Source organism: Carassius carassius, chromosome 21 (assembly GCF_963082965.1).
Source record: "Carassius carassius chromosome 21, fCarCar2.1, whole genome shotgun sequence".
In the NCBI taxonomy this organism is placed as follows: domain Eukaryota; kingdom Metazoa; phylum Chordata; class Actinopteri; order Cypriniformes; family Cyprinidae; genus Carassius; species Carassius carassius.
Genome location: NC_081775.1, coordinates 28,096,626 through 28,114,751, shown reverse-complemented (window position 1 = coordinate 28,114,751; position 18,126 = coordinate 28,096,626). Strand labels below are relative to the sequence as shown.

The window sequence follows — 18,126 nt, the reverse complement described above, 5'->3', positions numbered from 1 at the left end:
CTAGAACGTTTGTATTCCACAAAGGATTAAGAAGAAACACTGCAATAAAATATGCAAAACACCTTGAAACAACTTTGCCGTTGTTATGATGATCAACGTGCATCTTATTTTTTAGCATTATTTTTATCAGCAATCAACAGTTGAGTGTGTAATTGTCAATTTTCATGATTTCAAAAGACAGCTGTAACCTTTTCTTTTTCACAAACTTTGATTACATTTAGGGTTGTGAGTCATTCAAAACTGAATTCAGGATGTTAACCCTTGTGCTGTAAAATACCTTAACTAATTTGCTGTTCCTGGTTGAAAATTATGCCTTTTTAAAAAAATTGCTTATAAAATTCTCATTATGCTATATTTTCACCAAATCTATGATTTGATATTTTTGTCAACATGTTTCCTTTCAATCAGCAGAGATTTTGTATATGTTTTTGAAACCGATTGATCATAGGCCTCACTGATCTGAGCTCCGTTAAAAGCATTATTTGTGGATCATTTGAGCAATATTCATTTAAAAACAAAAAGTTGCATAAGCTCAGACCAAGATAAGAACAGGAGAACCTGTTGTTTTTTATCCAATGCATAAAAAAATATATATTTTTGATTCTTCACTGTTGAAATCTCATTTCATAATTTGACAACAGGCTTCCGAGGGTAGTGAATTTAGGACAATTGTTTTCCAATCATAATCCATCCCGCTTCAAAATAACCAAAAGAACCATTAACAGGACCATTGATAAAACAGAATCAGATTCCCATCTGTAGTCTCTAGAGCGAAAACGCACAGTGAACACTTCAAAAGCTTTTGTTAGCTGTACAAAGACACTGCAGTTAGTGTGTGTGTGTTTGTTTATGTAAGTATGTATGTGTGTGTGTGTGAGGGTAGTACTCAAGGTGGGTGTGTTTTGGAGGGGGTGGGAGACAGCTGCCAACTCCACCAGGTGCGGTCGATGATGAAAGCACCTATGAAAGCTGTTCCTCTTGCTCGTTATCGCTGTTCTCTGAAGAATTCTCTGGAAATCTGCAGGACCCAGGCGGCGTGTGCGTCTGTGCGTTTGTCTTTAGGGAAAGGGTGACAGTCGAGTTTGGGCTCTGCTGTTTTGTATCATTTCAGGGGTGATATTTTCAAACTTCTAAGGAGTTGCCATGAATGCTGTAGCTCAAATCCATGCCATGTTTTAATGCAAAATCAAAAAGGGGAAATTTGTCCACAGTGTAGATGATAAGTTCTTTGTTTTTCTCTAATACTAATAGATATTTGAACAGTGATCACATTCACATGCAAATAAATGCTGTGTACATGTATGCAGGAATATCCCTATATGATGTTATAAACATCTTTTCCATGATAATGTGCAAGTAATTGTGGTCAATAAGAAATGGCAAATTTTAAAATGTAGTTTTTATTCTTTAAACAATCAACAAGAAGCTTTGGGAGCTTGTTCACACCACAGAATACAATAAATAAATAATTGTTATTGCACATTTTTATTGTACAATTCTGATTTGTTTTCTTGCAGTTCTGAGAAAAAAGTCAGACATGCAGGACATAAACTCAGAATTGCAAGATTATTATGAGACAATTATGAGATACAAATTATGAGATATAAATCCATAATTCTAAGAAAAAAGCCTGATATGTGATACAACAGTCATACTTTTATTTTTTTATTCTGTGGTGGAAACAAGCTTCCATGAGAAGCACCTTAGAAGGAAAGTTTTCCATTCAAATTAAATTGATCTTTTTTTCTTCATTAGATAGACATCAGTTAAACCTTCATCTCTAATCATGTCTATTAGAGGAGATAATGTTCTTCTAATAATTAAACTTTCTTGCTCTAATTTTGTAAAAAAAAAAAAAAAAAAACCCGGAGGGTAGATCGCATATGACTTTTCAGAAATAAAAAAACCAAGGGCTATATTCTGTTGGTCTGAGCGCAGAGCCTGAAGGAATGCCCATAGACACATGATGATTAAATCAGTTCTGATTTAGCCCGAGGTGATGGCATCTGATATGTGTGTTGTGTTAGTTGTAGGGTGAGGACCACTAGAGTTAATCTGAACATTAACCAGACCTCTTCCAGCTGAGACATTTCTTTAATGTGTCCTTAGAATTTCAATCTTTTATGTAATGTTTCAAACTGCTTTTGTTCTCGTCGTGTGTTGACTTCACAAGGTCAGTCACTTGAAAGCCGTTTAAGGATTGTAACATTTAATCACTGCTTTCAAATGAATTTCCATTCAAAAGAAAAAGCTGTCCAAAATATTTATATGACATTGAATTTAATAATGTCTGTATTTTTTACTGAAATATTTTATAATGTGAGATTTTGCACACCTAATGCACAGATGATTTTGTATCTTGAACCACAAATTGATTATATTTTCATTGCAATAATATTTTTTAAGACATTTCAAACTAATCTTTTACCTTTGCTAACGCAAACAATTTTGTATTGTTTTCTTTAGGTATGACTATGATAAAAGAGATTGCAATGTAATTGATTCAATATTGGACCCTTTGCACATTTACCTGAATTATTAAAAATGTATCTCTACAGTCTAATAAAACATTTCCTCTTGAAAACATCTCTCCGTTCTTTTATTGCATATGCATTCAGAAGGAAATTGCCAAGTTGGTTCCGATGGCTTTTGTGCTTTCTCTGAACAAAAACTGTTCACTGCACTCTTAATACATTTTAGAGTGAATCTCAAATCCTCATTGCATAATATTTATATTTGGGCTTAGGAAGCTACTTTTTCTATTATTCAGACAGAGACAGATAGATAGATAGATAGATAGATGGATAGATAGATAGATAGATAGATAGATAGATAGATAGATAGATAGATAGATAGATAGATAGATAGATAGATAGATAGTGCAACAGATTGGTGACTTGTATGGTTTTCTATCCATGTGTAGATAGACAGCCAACTAGATAAGACGGACAGACAGATAAATGGATGGATGGATGGACGGACAGATAGACAACTGGATAGATAGATGGATGGACGGATAGACAGATAACTGAATAGATAGACAACTAAATAGATAGATGGGTGGACAGATGGATAATAGATAGACCGACAGATAGATAGATGGATGGATAGATAGACAAATAGATTGACACAGTGGATAAGACACATGCCTTTGGTGTGAGAGACCCAAGTTCGAATCCACTGTGAGACACCAATGTGTCCCTGAGCAAGACACTTAACCCCTAGTTGCTCCAGAGGCGTGTGACCTCTGACATATATAGCAATTGTAAGTCGCTTTGGATAAAAGCGTCAACTAAATTTAATAGATAGATAGATACATACATATAGGTAATTTGAGATATAGACAGACAGATAAGTATATGATTTAAGAGATGATTGATTGATACTTTTAATTCCATGAGTGAACTAGCAGACATGTCCATCTCTGACCGAAGGGTGTCGCTGTGGCTCTGTATGAAGTGTTACCGCAACCGCTCCCTGCCTGTTTCATTCCCGTGAGAAATGACTTTCAGCTTCAGTGTATGTCTGTCTGTCATCCACGTGTTGCGCTGCGCGTCTCGTGTCCTGGCGGCTGATTCACCGGGAAGTTTCGGTGCTCCGGGAATAACAGCACAAACCAGAGTCCTGACAGGAGCCGCGAGCGGCCGGACTTCTCCATGTTTGACACACGCTAACCAAGAGCAGATTGTGCTGAAGTGTTTCTGAGGCAGGTAGAGTGACTGAACGCTGTAAACTGCAGAAGGTAAGACGTATTTACGGTTGTGACGTCACAGCGATACATTCAGCGTTTGATGTGACATTTGTTGTTTGATGTTTGTTGCGTTTGTGCACAGCTGAGCGCTCACAACGAACCAGTTTAACACAGATAAACCAACTAAAGAGAGCACAGCACAAAACACTGCAGGTCATTCCGGATGAGAGCAGTTATTTCATCAAACATCTTACGTACCTTTGCGCCGAGGTGACTTTTGTTACTTTTCTATTAAAACTTTCAAATGAGACCATACATTTAAAACTACTTTAAATTAAGGTAGGTAGTTTAAGGAGATTTACGCACACACAGAAAGATAGATATTCAAATGTATTTTGAGTTGCTTATGTAAAATAGATTATTAAAATAGACACCTAAGAGTAAATATTCCTCAAGTAAATAGTGATTTGCCATTTTCATCCATTTTTGAGTATAAAAAACTCAGAAGATGACTGTCAAATGGAATTATGGTAGAGGGTCAAAGGTCATCACATGTGGTGGTTTACATGTAATAACACACCCTGAATGGTTAAAATTGCTGTCTGCTGTAGTGGAAACCACATTAGATGGTTTAAAATGACCACAGGACTGACTATGAACCACATTACATGTTTAAAATGCAATTAAAAGTGATTTGCGATATGGACTTCTATTCTTGAATTTAATGTGCATGTTAGTTCATGTCTATGTTACATGTAAGGCCCTGTTATTGTACATGTTGCATGCTCGATCGGCTGCTCTGTAAGTCTCCTGCATTAGGAATAGTTTGCATTCTTTCATGGACGGTGGCTCCAAGTGTTTTTTCAAGCTCTGGCTCATTCATTCATGATAAAATGGCATTTCTCATGGAAGTAATTAGGCAGCATCCAAGCCAAAGAGATCTTGTTATTTCAAACCTCTGAATCAAGTTGAGCCAGACGTGAGCTTTGGCGTGTCAGCGTTTGACTCTCTCCACCTGTTAGTGTGTGTGCAGCAGATGTGCGTTGCTGCAGTTAAAAAAGCTGAGTACCTTATAAAGAAAGAGTCATTTATTTAAGAGAGAATGCAAAAATGGATCTGTCTGAGTGGGAGATGTGTGCATTTGTCGCATTGATGTGGTCTGTTAGTTACCGTACAAAATAAAACACATCTTTCCATATTAAAGGCAGGGTAGGTAATAAATGTATAAACAACTTTCTTCCAAATTTGTTTAAACTTTCTATATTTATCAATGCATAATTAAAATGTAAGTACTCTGATAAAAAGAGTATAAAAATCGAGTGACTCTAGACCGTTTAATCTGTATTAAACACAGCTCATTATTTCCATTTCGGGACGAAACATAGGATTGGCTTAGGCGACTGTCACTCTCTCGCAACCATGGCAACCACCCTTTTGCCACACATGACCTGCCCACTTGCGCGCGCACATTTGATTTGAGGAATTCAAGAGGCACGGATCCTAGGAATACAAAAACAATGGCAGAGAAACAGCAAGCAAAATTCACAGTACCAGCCTATGCAGTTAGTGAAGGCAAACCAGGCAAAAAAAGGAAGACAGTAACAGTACAAGAAAAGGCAATGAACAAAAAGTCTTTGGATAAACAAAGAAATAAAACACGAGTTAATATCGGCGTGGCTTTCCAGGGATGGCGAGAACTGAGGGAACTCAAGGGGCTGAAAAGTGACTCCTTGATGGCTTTATTTCTGCTGGACAGGTAAATCTTTCTTTTTGTATTTTGATCATACATATTTTTTGTTTATTTTTTCATGAAGCATGTGTCATTAGCACACGTAGCTGCGTAATATAGCTAACATAACATTACTTAGCGAGCCGTAGTAGAGACGATAAATAATCTATAGGAGCCCAGAAGGGAGGGGGTGGAGTGAATGGAAATAATGAGCTGTCTTTGAAACAGTCGTGAGAGGTCTACAGACACTCGATTTTTATACTTTCTTTTTCAGAGTACTTACATTTTAATTATGTATTGATATATAAATAAAGTTTAAACGTACGTTTTTTATACATTTTATACATTTTTATACATTTTTTTACCTACCCTGCCTTTAAGGGGAAAATTTACCAATGATGCTGGAGGGTTGCCAGGCTGGTAAAAAAAAAAAAAAAAAATATATATATATATATATATATATATATATATATATATAAGATTTTTCAAAATTGTAAATAAAACAAAGCACATTTTACAAGAAAATAAATTTTAACTTATTTTGAGTTCAAAATGTAATTTTCAAATCAATGTGCTGTTTAAAAAAAAAAATTTAATTCTTTGTGAAATGTACTAGCAGTTTCTAAGATTACCAGCAATTTCTCTGCTGTTTCTTCACCCGATTCATATTGTTGTACTTAAACTGATGTACCCTGGTTTTTATGAAGTACCAGTACAATAACTAACATGTTAAAGAAAGTAGAAAAAAAAGTTTTGTAGATGAATCAACAATTTACCATTTCCATCAATGATTTCAGCCTTCCAAAACCATTTCCAAAATTTCAGTGCTTCACTGTACAGTTCGTTCAGATTGTCAGTGTTTGGGATTAACGGCTACGTTTATTTAGAAATGTCTCGAAATGTCCTTATCACACAGCAGCTTACAAAAAGAAGAGGCTTTAATACTGTCTGTACAATCGTGCAACTGAAGTCAAGCCCGTTTTCTGTTTTTGTCTTGTCACATTTGACACGACAAAAGTTCAATTGAGGCATGATTTCATCTTTTATTTATACCAGAGTAAGAAGCAGAGCATTTAAATCGCACGTAGACCACAAAACTGACCAATGACTGAATCTAAACCTTCAGTTAACTCTTAGCTCACATCTGCGATCTGTTAATTTCCAAAACCACATGTAAACCCGCAAGGTGCTAGACACAAATGTCACTGCCATAAATAACCAAAATGTGTGTCAACGCAACAATTTAAATGACTTAAATAAAGGACTGACAGCTGTATGATCTTTGAGTACAATGTCCAAAACTTGGTACTTTTTCTAACTGTACCATAGTTTTCTTTGAAGTAGTTGACTGATGTAAATACCATTGTAATCATTCAGTACCGTGGTACATATTAAAGTGCTATAACATTACAGCTTGAGTACTTTGTATAAAAGAAGCAGGTCTAAAGGTTAATGCATACATTGTGAATGGGATTGAAACTGTAATAAGTGCGCTGTCACTTTAAATAAAAGCGTCTGCTGAATGACTTGGTTAGTTAGAAGTAGCCTGTAATCTGTGAGGTTTTAATAGTCTTCATCTCAGACAAAAGATATTAATGATAGTGTCTTGTTTCAGCAGACTAAGATGATTTCAGCAGGCTTTGTGATGGCTGAGCAGATGTGCTGCTGTATCAAGCAGGGATGTCTTGAAGCATTTTGGCTCATTTTCACCAAATCAACACCGTGGTCGGTCCTTCACACTCCACAAGCGTACATGAACACGGGTAGAGTTCATCAATGCCAGAAACACTCGCTCTCACTCTCTTTTGCGTTGCCTTCTTCAGCACATTATGCATCCACACATGACTGCCTATGAAAACTGTCAACAGCATAACAACAGAATAATTGCTGTTTTGTTCCACTGAAATGATTCTCTTTGTGTCTCAATAGCTGCCTAGCTTTTTCTTTCTTTCTTTCTTTCTTTCTTTCTTTCTTTCTTTCTTTCTTTTCTCTTTGCAAACATTCTGCTAATACTTCAGATAATCTCTCTCCTTCTGTTGTTTCTCTTTCATCTTCTCATTTCCGTGGTTCTTCTTGTGGTTCAGGGGATTTTCTGTTAAACTGATTAGTCTGTGATTCGTGTTAATAATCTCTAATCTACGCCCCTCTGCACCTCTCTTATGTGCTTACTGCTGCAATACTGAGTAATGAGGCCAGTGGGTCTCATGTGGACTATATACTAGTGGTCAACCAATATAGGTTTTTTTAATGGCCAGTTCTGAAGCCGATATCTACAGGGCAGGGTCAGCCGTGGCCATAATGCTGATCTCTACATAAGACAGTTTAGTAATGGCAAATGAAATGAATGCTTATTCATCCAAGTAGTGTTGTCACGGTACCAAAATTTCAGTATTCGGTACTGATACCAGTGAAAATCCACGGTTCTCGGTACCAATTTCGGTACCAAAGCAAAACACAAAAATATGCTAATTTAAAAAAAAAAACTTTTTAGCACTAAAAATAAAACCAATGCCATTCTTTATACTTATTTACAATTGTGTTTAAAGTTTTTCTACAAGTTATATAATTAGGAAAAACAGTTTCACCCAAATTTAATTTGTCTTTTAATTTATTAATTTAAACACATTTTATTTTTGGTAAATAAAGGGGATTTTCTATTAAAATTAAAACATGTAAGAAATATTGTGATTTATTTCTTTAAAAAATAAAGTTTTATAAATTTTTTCAACAGTAGTAGCAGTATCACATACATTTTACTAAATAATAGTAATATTTCTAGCACAATGCCTTTATGTAAAAATTAACTTTTAGGCCTAATGAATGCATATTTGTCATTTTAACTGAACTTAAAACTGGTGGTGATGCTTAAGATATTTTTGGTCATTGATGGTTTCTGTAAAAAAAATAGTAATAGATCATATTAATTATTATTCATATTAATTATTATTAAAAGATAATACTACTACTAATTCTACTATCATACTAATGTATATCCAATGCACTATGAATTGATGAGCTGCTGGGTTCATGAATATTAATCACGTTGTCTGCGTTCGGTCAAACTGATTTGCTGAAATCAAAATAGGGACGGTACTAAATCAGCGCCAGCCAATGAAATTGCCATTTGCGCATTAGCTCCGCCCACTACCAGAGAAACCGGTATGTCTTCTGCTTGTTCAACAATGAATATGAATAATTCTAAATGAACTCCATTACAGGAAAAGACAATAAAGAATAGTTTACATATACAGTAGCGTGTCGATTCAGCGTGGTAAGACTCTCGCTCTCTCTCTCTTTTGCATGTGTGAGAAACTGAAAAGATCGCTTTATGGAGAGAGAACTCTGAAGCTCAGATGCTGAAATTAATGCAAGCGTCCTGCGCTTCGGTCTAAGTAGTAAACAAACCCGCACGTCTCTGTCATTCAAAAATTCACACAGAGACGCGCAGAACACGGATTCATATTTCAAGCAACATTTGCGGCTTAACATTTACAGATACTGGTTCATATGGAGATTTGATTAATTTATGCTATTGCTACCTTTGACAAATTATATGACTGTCCATATTAAAATGTAACTTTCATTTTCATGACTGGATTTTGAGATTCCGTCCTCATTTTCTGCTTCGCAGAAATCATAGCGCTGAACCGGGTTGGAACGGGACCTCGGTACTACCGGTACTTAAAGAAACCTGGTACCGTCACATTTACATTTTTTTAGTACCGACTTGGTACCGAAGTACCGGGTCTTTTGACAACACTACATCCAAGCATTATTCACAGTGTACATATTATCTATAGTAATTTTGAAATTGTCAAAGGGGTCATGGGATGCGACATGCACTTTTACAAGTTGAATGAAATGTGTGTACAAAGCCACCCTATAATGTAATCATTTCCCTTTTCTCAAATCCAGCCCATCTCAGATGTTCATTTCAGTTACAAGTTTTAATTTCACATTAATGCATTTAGCAGATGCTTTTATCCAAAGCGGCTTACAAAACATTTTCAACTTTGACCCCTCTATTGTGTTTCATTCTGTTGTGCTGTTGTTGAAAACTTTCAGTCAGGAGGCATGATTACATTTATTTTTTTATTTTTTTAATTTATTTGTCTAAATGAATGTGTAAAATTAATTCAATTAGAAATCACCCCGGTGTCTTTGACAAAAAAACTAGATTTTTTTCAGTTGACTTTTGGATTATTGCTGAAAATAAGTTCTGTGACCAATGAAAGTTTATGATTTGCACATGTTTCAAGACATATAAAATCACTAGCAGGAATTACTGGTGCATTTTAAGCCATAGAATAAAATGGGAAAAACATTATTCTGTTAAAACATTATCTCAGATATTCAGCCAAAAACCCACTTGATTCTAGGAAGAATGAACCAGAAGTTTAAAAATGCTAATTTGTTTATGGGTTTTAGGACAGCACTTTTATTAGTAGTTGACAAGGCTGTCCCATTTAGCAAATGATACAGGAAATAACACAAAAATGTGGACTGAGTTATTGACTAAGTATCAACTGGTTTTATAGCACATATATTATATTGATCAGTCTTTTGTTGTTATTAAAAGGCTTCCTGAGAGCATTTCAAGTCTGACATGTGTGGTTTAGTAACTCTGTGCTCTGTTAACAAAAAAACAATAACAAAAAAATAATTTTTATCCTAAGCTGTTTGATAAACACATGGGAAATATAACTCTGTGGAGTTTTTAATAAGATACAATCTATTTTCTTTTGTACTCCATACAGATTCTATCATAGTTCAGGCCCATATGGGTGTTACATAAGCACTGAAATCCTTTTGTTTGCCCCATCCTGCATGGAGAAACCCCCATGTGTCTGTGATGATGGATTAGACTGGTAGCTCTTGCCATTGTTCGTCCTTTAATCAATCCAAGGAATTTACAGGGAAAGATTCCAAAACAATCCCCAAAACACTGTTATTCTACACAAAACTAGCTCTGGTATGTCCCTAACCAAATTTATTGATCTACACAGAAAGATACTCGAGTAAGAAAACACTGCGAATATAATTGCGCTAATCACTGCAATGATTTACATACAAAATCAGTGATTATGAAGTGCTAAGTGAATTACACCCATTTGGAGTGATGTATTTGAACTACATGCAATTAGCCGCTATTGTGTCCTTAGCCTCGATTTTTGCTTTCAGATTTGGCTTTACTTTCCTTCAAAATGCCCAAACCTGGAGATTCTGAAGAGGTTACAAGTTTGACATTGACTGCCCTCAGCATTCAATTTGGATTATAATGGGATTTCCTTTCAGAAGGATGAGACGAACACATTCACACGCTCACTCACACCAGTGTACCTACCAACCCCCCGCTCGAACGCATACATACGCACACATCGTATGGACACAAAGAAGACATCTGTTAGTGCATTGTTAATCAGTCATTTACGAACTCAGGGTTATCCCGAGGATCACAGGCGCAGAAATTGACTGTGTGAAATTAAATTAAGGAAGACCCATATGATAAGGGGTGTTTATTGACTATTACTTGAATTTCCGATGAGTTAAATGAGTCTTTAACTGCCATTGTTGTGGTTTTGTGTTGCTTTTAACATTAGGTTACTGTGTCCGTTTGGCAAGTACTCGACTACGCATTCATACAGGTATGCAAAATCCCCTCGTAATGATTAAGGATGTAAATTAGGAAAGGAAGCAGGAATACAGGTCTGACCAGTCGAATGCTGTGTGTGTTTGTCAGTGTTTATGTTGGAAATGTGTATGTGTGTGTGCTAAGAGAGGACGGGAATGACAGGCGGGGAAGGGGGATGGGGTCGCATGCATCAAACACAAGAGAAAACGCACGGCCGAGACTCAGCAAGCGGCCAAAGGCCAGGAGGAGGGAGGAGAGGGCAGATTTTGGCATGCTTGTGTTGTTACACCTGCTCCAGAACAAGATTAACTCACCCTCACTATTGAGTGTCTTATCCCTAGAAACACGCTAGCATATGTCTAAATATGAGAGCCGTTTTGTTTGTTTTGTTTCTGTCCGTTTAGAGATTAGTGCTACTGGAAACTGTGTGTGTGTGTGCACCAATGTCACGTGTTTGAAACTTCCCAGGACACCCTTGCAAAAACAAAACGCTTCTCGCAGCCGCAAGACAGGAGTCTAAAATCCTTTTTGAATCTAGCAAGTTAAGCATTGAAGGAGCTGCTTTTGATGTTATCATCTGCTGGAGCTTTGAGAATTGATTTGCTGAAAGATGCAAATTCTGGCATCGTCTGCTCACACCCGTGTTGCTCAAAAGATATTTTCTTTTCCATCGCATGAAGCAAAAAAGTAGTTTTGCATAATATAGGCCCATGTACTGTGCTTTTATATATTTTTAGAAAACTTATATATTTATGCTTTATCAATATGAACTTTCATTTTTTATCAAAATTTGTGTGCGTGTTTATAGGTTTTATAAATATAGTGCATGTTTTAAAATTTAATTAAATAAAATTATATAGTTTTAATCGTTTAATATTTAATGGTTAAATATAGTTAAAATATGGTGAATAATAAAAAATATTTAAATTATATAAATAATTATACATTAAAATGTATAACATAATATATACAAATTGATCATATATTTTATAATAAAACTATAAATATATTAAGTATAAAAATGTGTAGATACGTTTGAATTGTAGGTATAGATGCTTTTAAAGCACTCTGAAGTGTCACTGATGATCATATTCAAACTTGGCAAGTTTACAAATATGAGTGAGAACCAGTAAATCTATTTTTTTCCCCTCCTTCTGTCTATGGCAGAGGTCGACAAAGTCAAAGTCACCTTTATTTATATAGCGCTTTAAACAAAATACATTGCGTCAAAGCAACTGAACAACATTCATTAGGAAAACAGTGTGTCAATAATGCAAAAATGATAGTTAAAGGCAGTTCATCATTGAATTCAGTGATGTCATCTCTGTTCAGTTAAATAGTGTCTGTGCATTTATTTGCAATCAAGTCAACGATATCGCTGTAGATGAAGTGACCCCAACTAAGCAAGCCAGAGGCGACAGCGGCAAGGAACCGAAACTCCATCGGTGACAGAATGGAGAAAAAAACCTTGGGAGAAACCAGGCTCAGTTGGGGGGCCAGTTCTCCTCTGACCAGACGAAACCAGTAATTCAATTCCAGGCTGCAGCAAAGTCAGATTGTGCAGAAGAATCATCTGTTTCCTGTGGTCTTGTCCTGGTGCTCCTCTGAGACAAGATCTTTACAGGGGATCTGTATCTGGGGCTCTAGTTGTCCTGGTCTCCGCTGTCTTTCAGGGCAGTAGAGGTCCTTTGGTGCTGATCCACCATCTGGTCTGGATACGTACTGGATCCGGGTGACTGCAGTGACCCTCTGATCTGGACACAGACTGGATCTGGTGGCTACGGTGACCTCGGAACAAGAGAGAAACAGACTAATATTAGCGTAGATGCCATTCTTCTAATGATGTAGCAAGTACATAGGGTGTTATGGGAAGTGTTTCCGGTTCCGGTTTACCTAATTAATGCAGCCTAAAAATCCTTTAACGGATTTGGATAATAAAAGCATATTAGTATGTTATGTGTATGCCAGGTTAAAGAGATGGGTCTTTAATCTAGATTTAAACTGCAAGAGTGTGTCTGCCTCCCGAACAATGTTAGGTAGGTTATTCCAGAGTTTGGGCGCCAAATAGGAAATACGACACTAAGCGCCTTTCACTATGCCTACCATTTTTCACTATGCCAAATCAAACCCATTAAAACAATTATTATATTGCACAATTCCCTTTTCAAATCATTGTTTGTCTTAATATCCCCTCATTTTCACAAAGTATTGCTCTGAGAGCAAAAAGCACCATAAGAGCGGACCAAACTGCATCATTGCATTGAGCATGAGTGCAACCGCACAGCATGACCCGCTGAAAGTGCACACTGATCCACGCTGCACAGTCAAAACTCTTTAACTCAAAAATAATCTTCTCTGTGATGTCCAGAGAGTTTTGCAGATAATTGGTCATGGTTTACAGACTACGCCCTGCTTTTGTAGCGGTTAACTTCCCATGCAACTTATTTACTTCCCATATTTACATAATATCCTTATGATTTTTGGCATAAAAGAAAAGTCAATTATTTTGACCCATACAATATATTGTTGGCTATTACAAATATCCCCTTGTGACTTGAGACTGGTTTTGTGCTCCAGGGTCGCATATGCAGCAGCCTGGGCTTTCTCCAATGTAGAGTGACATTCACAAGTTAAAGGTTGGTAAGAACATTTGATGTGTTTTTTTTTTTTTTTAATAAGAAGTCTTTTATGCACATCAAGGCTGCATTTATTTGATAAAAAAACAGTAAAAACTTGAATACTGTGAAGTATTATTATCATTTAAAAGAAGTGTTTTCTATTTTAATATTTAGTAAAATGCTACTTATTCCTGTGATCAAAGCTGAATTTTCAGCACCATTACTCCAAACTTCAGAGTCGCATGATCCTTCAAAAATCATTCTAATAATGCTGATTTGCTGCTCAAGAAACATTTCTTATTATAATTATCAATGTTAAAAACATACGTGTTGCCAGTATTTTGGTAGAAACTTTAAAACTTTTATTTTCAGGATTCTTTGATGAATAGAACGTTCATAAGAACAGCATTTATTTGAAATGGAAATCTTTTTGTAATATTGTAAAAGTCTTGACCGTCACTTTTGATCAATTTAATGCATCCTTGCTGAATAAATGTATTCCTTTCTTTCAAAATGGAAGTTTCAGTAATTTTGTGTCCCATTGCGTTTCAGGTTACATGAGGGTGAACAGACGATAACACCCTCTCTATCCCCTTAAATCTGTTTCTTTACAAAACACATTCATTTGATGGGAATTCGACAACAAACAAAACCCCTGTGAACAAGTCGGTACTCGACGGCTCATGAATTTCAGATGAAGATCCTCTGAATCATATTTACAGACCCCTCTCTGATAACACTGCGTCGGGTCATTGTGGTGGCTCTGGGAGCCTAAGTTTGTTTTGCAGACAGTTTTTGTGATGTCATAATGGGTCATTTGCTGTTTTCACGGATCAACTGTGGCGTGTATTAGTGCAGATCAAAGTGTGCTGTCGGTGTGTTTGAGGTGTGCCAGTGTGGTGGGAGTGTCTTTCAGAGGCAAAGGGACACCCGGATTTTCTCCCTGAGAGATTAAGGCAGAGGCCAGGCCTCCTCGCTGGGTGCAGACAGATTAGGAAGCTCCCGGCTCAGACACGGGTCGCATCAAGTGTGGTGACAGAGTGTGTACTTGTGTGTGTGTGTGTGTTTGCGTGAAGGGCTCTTGATCACGCCAACCGCTGTGTTACTTTCCCAATGGCCTGTCATCATGCACCCAGCACAATCGCAGAACTTCTGTCGAGGATGTGCTGAAGGTGCCATTAAAAATGCATGACTTTTTTTGATATCCCGTGCATTTTCCCAACAGGGTTTCCGGGAGGGCACCTCTTCCTTTCCAAACAATAGTAAAATCTCCATATAAGCTGTAATTAATTTTTTTGTTCTAGAATCAGGAATCTCGATTTCTTTGAAGCCCAGCAGCAACGCTATTCTTCTTTTTTATTATTATGTAAAAAGACTACAGATTCTTTTTAATAATATTTTAATGAATAATTTTTTTATTTTTATAAGGTTTACAGCATGGAGGAAACAAAAAATAACAAAATGAATAAGTAACTTGTGAACAACAGGAGGTAATGATCAAATAATTTAAATAATTTTAATTGACAATGAATAATCAATAAATAAATAATCAACAAGTATATACTGAAATTAAGTTTATAATTTAGGATTTATTTATATATTTATGATTTGTTTCATGGAAGAACAATTTAAAAATGACAAAAATAAAAATAGATAAGTAAATATATACATTGTAAATTTATATAAAAATTTTGAACAAAAGGGAGGTACAGTAATGATTAAACAAATACATAGATAAATGTAAATTAATGATCAATTAATACATTCTTTTTTTAATTATTCATGATTTATTTATAATTTCTAATTAGGGATTCAGTGTCAGTGAAAGGAAAGGAAAAAAATATATATTTTGAACAAAAAGGAGTAAAACATTGGTAAACACTTTTTACATTTTGTAGGAAAATAACTTGCTGTTCTCCATTAACCATACGAAAACTATATTTTAGACAACATTCATAATGGTAATGTTATTATGATGAATACCAGTTTGTCTTTATTTGAGTAGGGCACTAGTTTTATTAAGGTTCTATTCATAACAAACAGCTTTGTGTTTTTGTTTTTATGCTTAATGCATAAGAAACAGTGGCATTGACCCATGGCTGCTTTGTCCTAAATCCCTCATGCATCTGAGGATGGCAGATACCACACCATTTGAGGATTTAGTCAGAAATAATCTAGCAAGCATTTAAGCGAAAACGAGGTACTTATCCCCCCTGATGGGTTTCTGGTTCGTCGCTGTTTCCTGTCGCCAAAATAGCTGCGATGCGGTTACAGTAGAAGTCGGCGGAGGCGTTCGGCTGCTGCTTCTCTTTCTCTCCGTCTCTCTGTGTGCTTTTGAAATATGGCAGCGCTCTTCACATGAAAAGAGCTCTTCAAACTTAAACCGCTTTAAAAGCTCTTCAGTCCTGCTGTAACATCACGTTACCGACTGCGGCTCTTTATTTACTCTCATTGACTCACCAGAGGCACAAAGACACATTTTTCTCCATTTGGGAAGTGCGCTAACTGAGTTTCTTGGTTTTGCGATGGGGGGCTTTTGCTCCCTTCAGGTCCTCCTGAGGAGTTTCTACATGGGAGTAATTACGACATGATGGGTGTTCGAGTGGTTTTAGTTAGAACAAGATGAATGTGCTGGGGGAGTTTATATTTCATGCTTCCTGACAAAGGCAGTATGCTTTTTTGGCCTAAATCGAAGAGCACAGGGTGTGTTTTAGGAGTTAAAATTATGTTTTTATCTTTTTTTATGATGCCCCAAAGAATCATGGGAGAAGTAGTTTGGTCGCACATGTCATAAACTGGCTAAAACAATAGCCTGTAATAGTATGTTCCGATTAGAGTATTATGTGGATAAAAACAACAGCAGAAACAAACAGTAAATAAGCTAATAAATACATAAACAATCAGTTAAAGCACTAGGTTACCTACTGTACAAATGTCAATTTGCTGAAAATTTACCCTCAGAGCATCCAAGATATAGGCCAGATGTTGGCATTCTCCTCTGCAGTGAATAGGTGCCGTCAGAATGAGAGTCCAAACAGCATATAAAAACAACACACTAATCCACACCACTCCAGTCCATAAATTAATGTCTTAAGTGAAGTGAAGTGACATACAGCCAAGTATATGGTGACCATACTCAGAATTCGTGCTCTGCATTTAACCCATCCACACACACACGGTCAACACACACCTGGAGCAGTGGGCAGCCATTTCTGTTGCGGCACCCGGGGAGCAGTTGGGGGTTCAGTGCCTTGCTCAAGGGCACCTCAGTTGTGGTATTGCAGCCCCAAGACTCGAACCCACAAACTTAGGGTTAGGAGTCAAACTCTCTGACCATTAGGCCACAACTTCCCCAAGAAACAAGATGTGAAAATGCTGCCAAAAACTGCATGTTTGTGAGAATCAAATCCATTGAGACATTTTTAACTTCAGACTGTTGCTTCTGGCTAAAATATGAGTCTCTTTCCACAATATTGCTTTCTCCGGTTAAGAACACAACTTGTTTGAGTCAGAACATCAATCATCATTTACAAACAGCAGCAGTTCTAAGCAAATATGTTGGTGTATGTTGATGTGAGAGCGCAACAGGGGATGGGCTTTTTTATTGGTGGCGTTATTATGGACTGGTATTTTGGCCATAAGCGACAATTTAAAGTTGATGGAATGGAGTGGTTGGATTATTGTGATGTTTTTAATCCGCTGTTTGGACTCTCATTCTGACGGCACCCATTCACTGCAGAGGATCCATTGGTGAGCAGGAGATGTTTTTACTAAATTTCTCCAGATGATGCAACCATGGTTTATTGTCATCGAATAAGCAGTCTTCATAAATCTCACACATCTCCTCTTTCAGTTTCAGATGAGATTTCAGCAGTATCTCAACCTGTGCTCAGACTTCCCAAGATAAAAAAACGATCTCAATATAGACGCAAACATTTCACACCAAATAGCTGCCATTCACATTCTTTTTATAGCTCTATAGTCTTATATATGTCATACTTATAGATGACTATATTTAACTCCCCAAACTGATGTAATGAGAAACATCTGAGATCAAATTCATATTCAAAGTCAACAGACCCCATTTTCCACTGACATCAGCTAGGCTGAGTAGCTTACAGGTTAATGTTAATCAATAGCCATATAGATGTTTATAAATGGTTTAGGCTACTGTCGATCTCCTCAAAAGTAGGTACACAAGGTGTTCCAGGATGGGACAGCACGTTTAGGTGACCCATCTGGCTCCATTCTAGTATATTATGCCCACTTTTCAATATCCAATCAATTCCTGATGGACAGAATCATAAAAATGTCACATTTATGAAATTCTGTTTCATATTGACTTTAATTAAGAAGTCACCTGAAGTCTCTTCAGTTTTAAAAGGTCATCTCAGAGCAATTAAAAAGCCCTTTGGGTGGTGATTCAATCTGATCAGGCCCCTTGAGATTTCATACT

The 18,126-nt window shown here is 36.5% G+C and overlaps 1 protein-coding gene across 2 annotated transcripts in view; it reads left to right on the top strand.

Moving 5' to 3' along the window:
- Window positions 1-3,477: 3,477 nt before the first annotated feature.
- Window positions 3,478-18,126, top strand: part of LOC132098052 (plexin-B3-like) — a 70,358-nt gene continuing 55,709 nt past the window's right edge. For both annotated transcript variants that reach the window (XM_059504161.1, XM_059504160.1), the window contains exon 1: window positions 3,478-3,742. The gene's annotated coding sequence lies outside the window, so the exon portion shown is untranslated. The remainder of the gene's footprint in view (window positions 3,743-18,126) is intronic.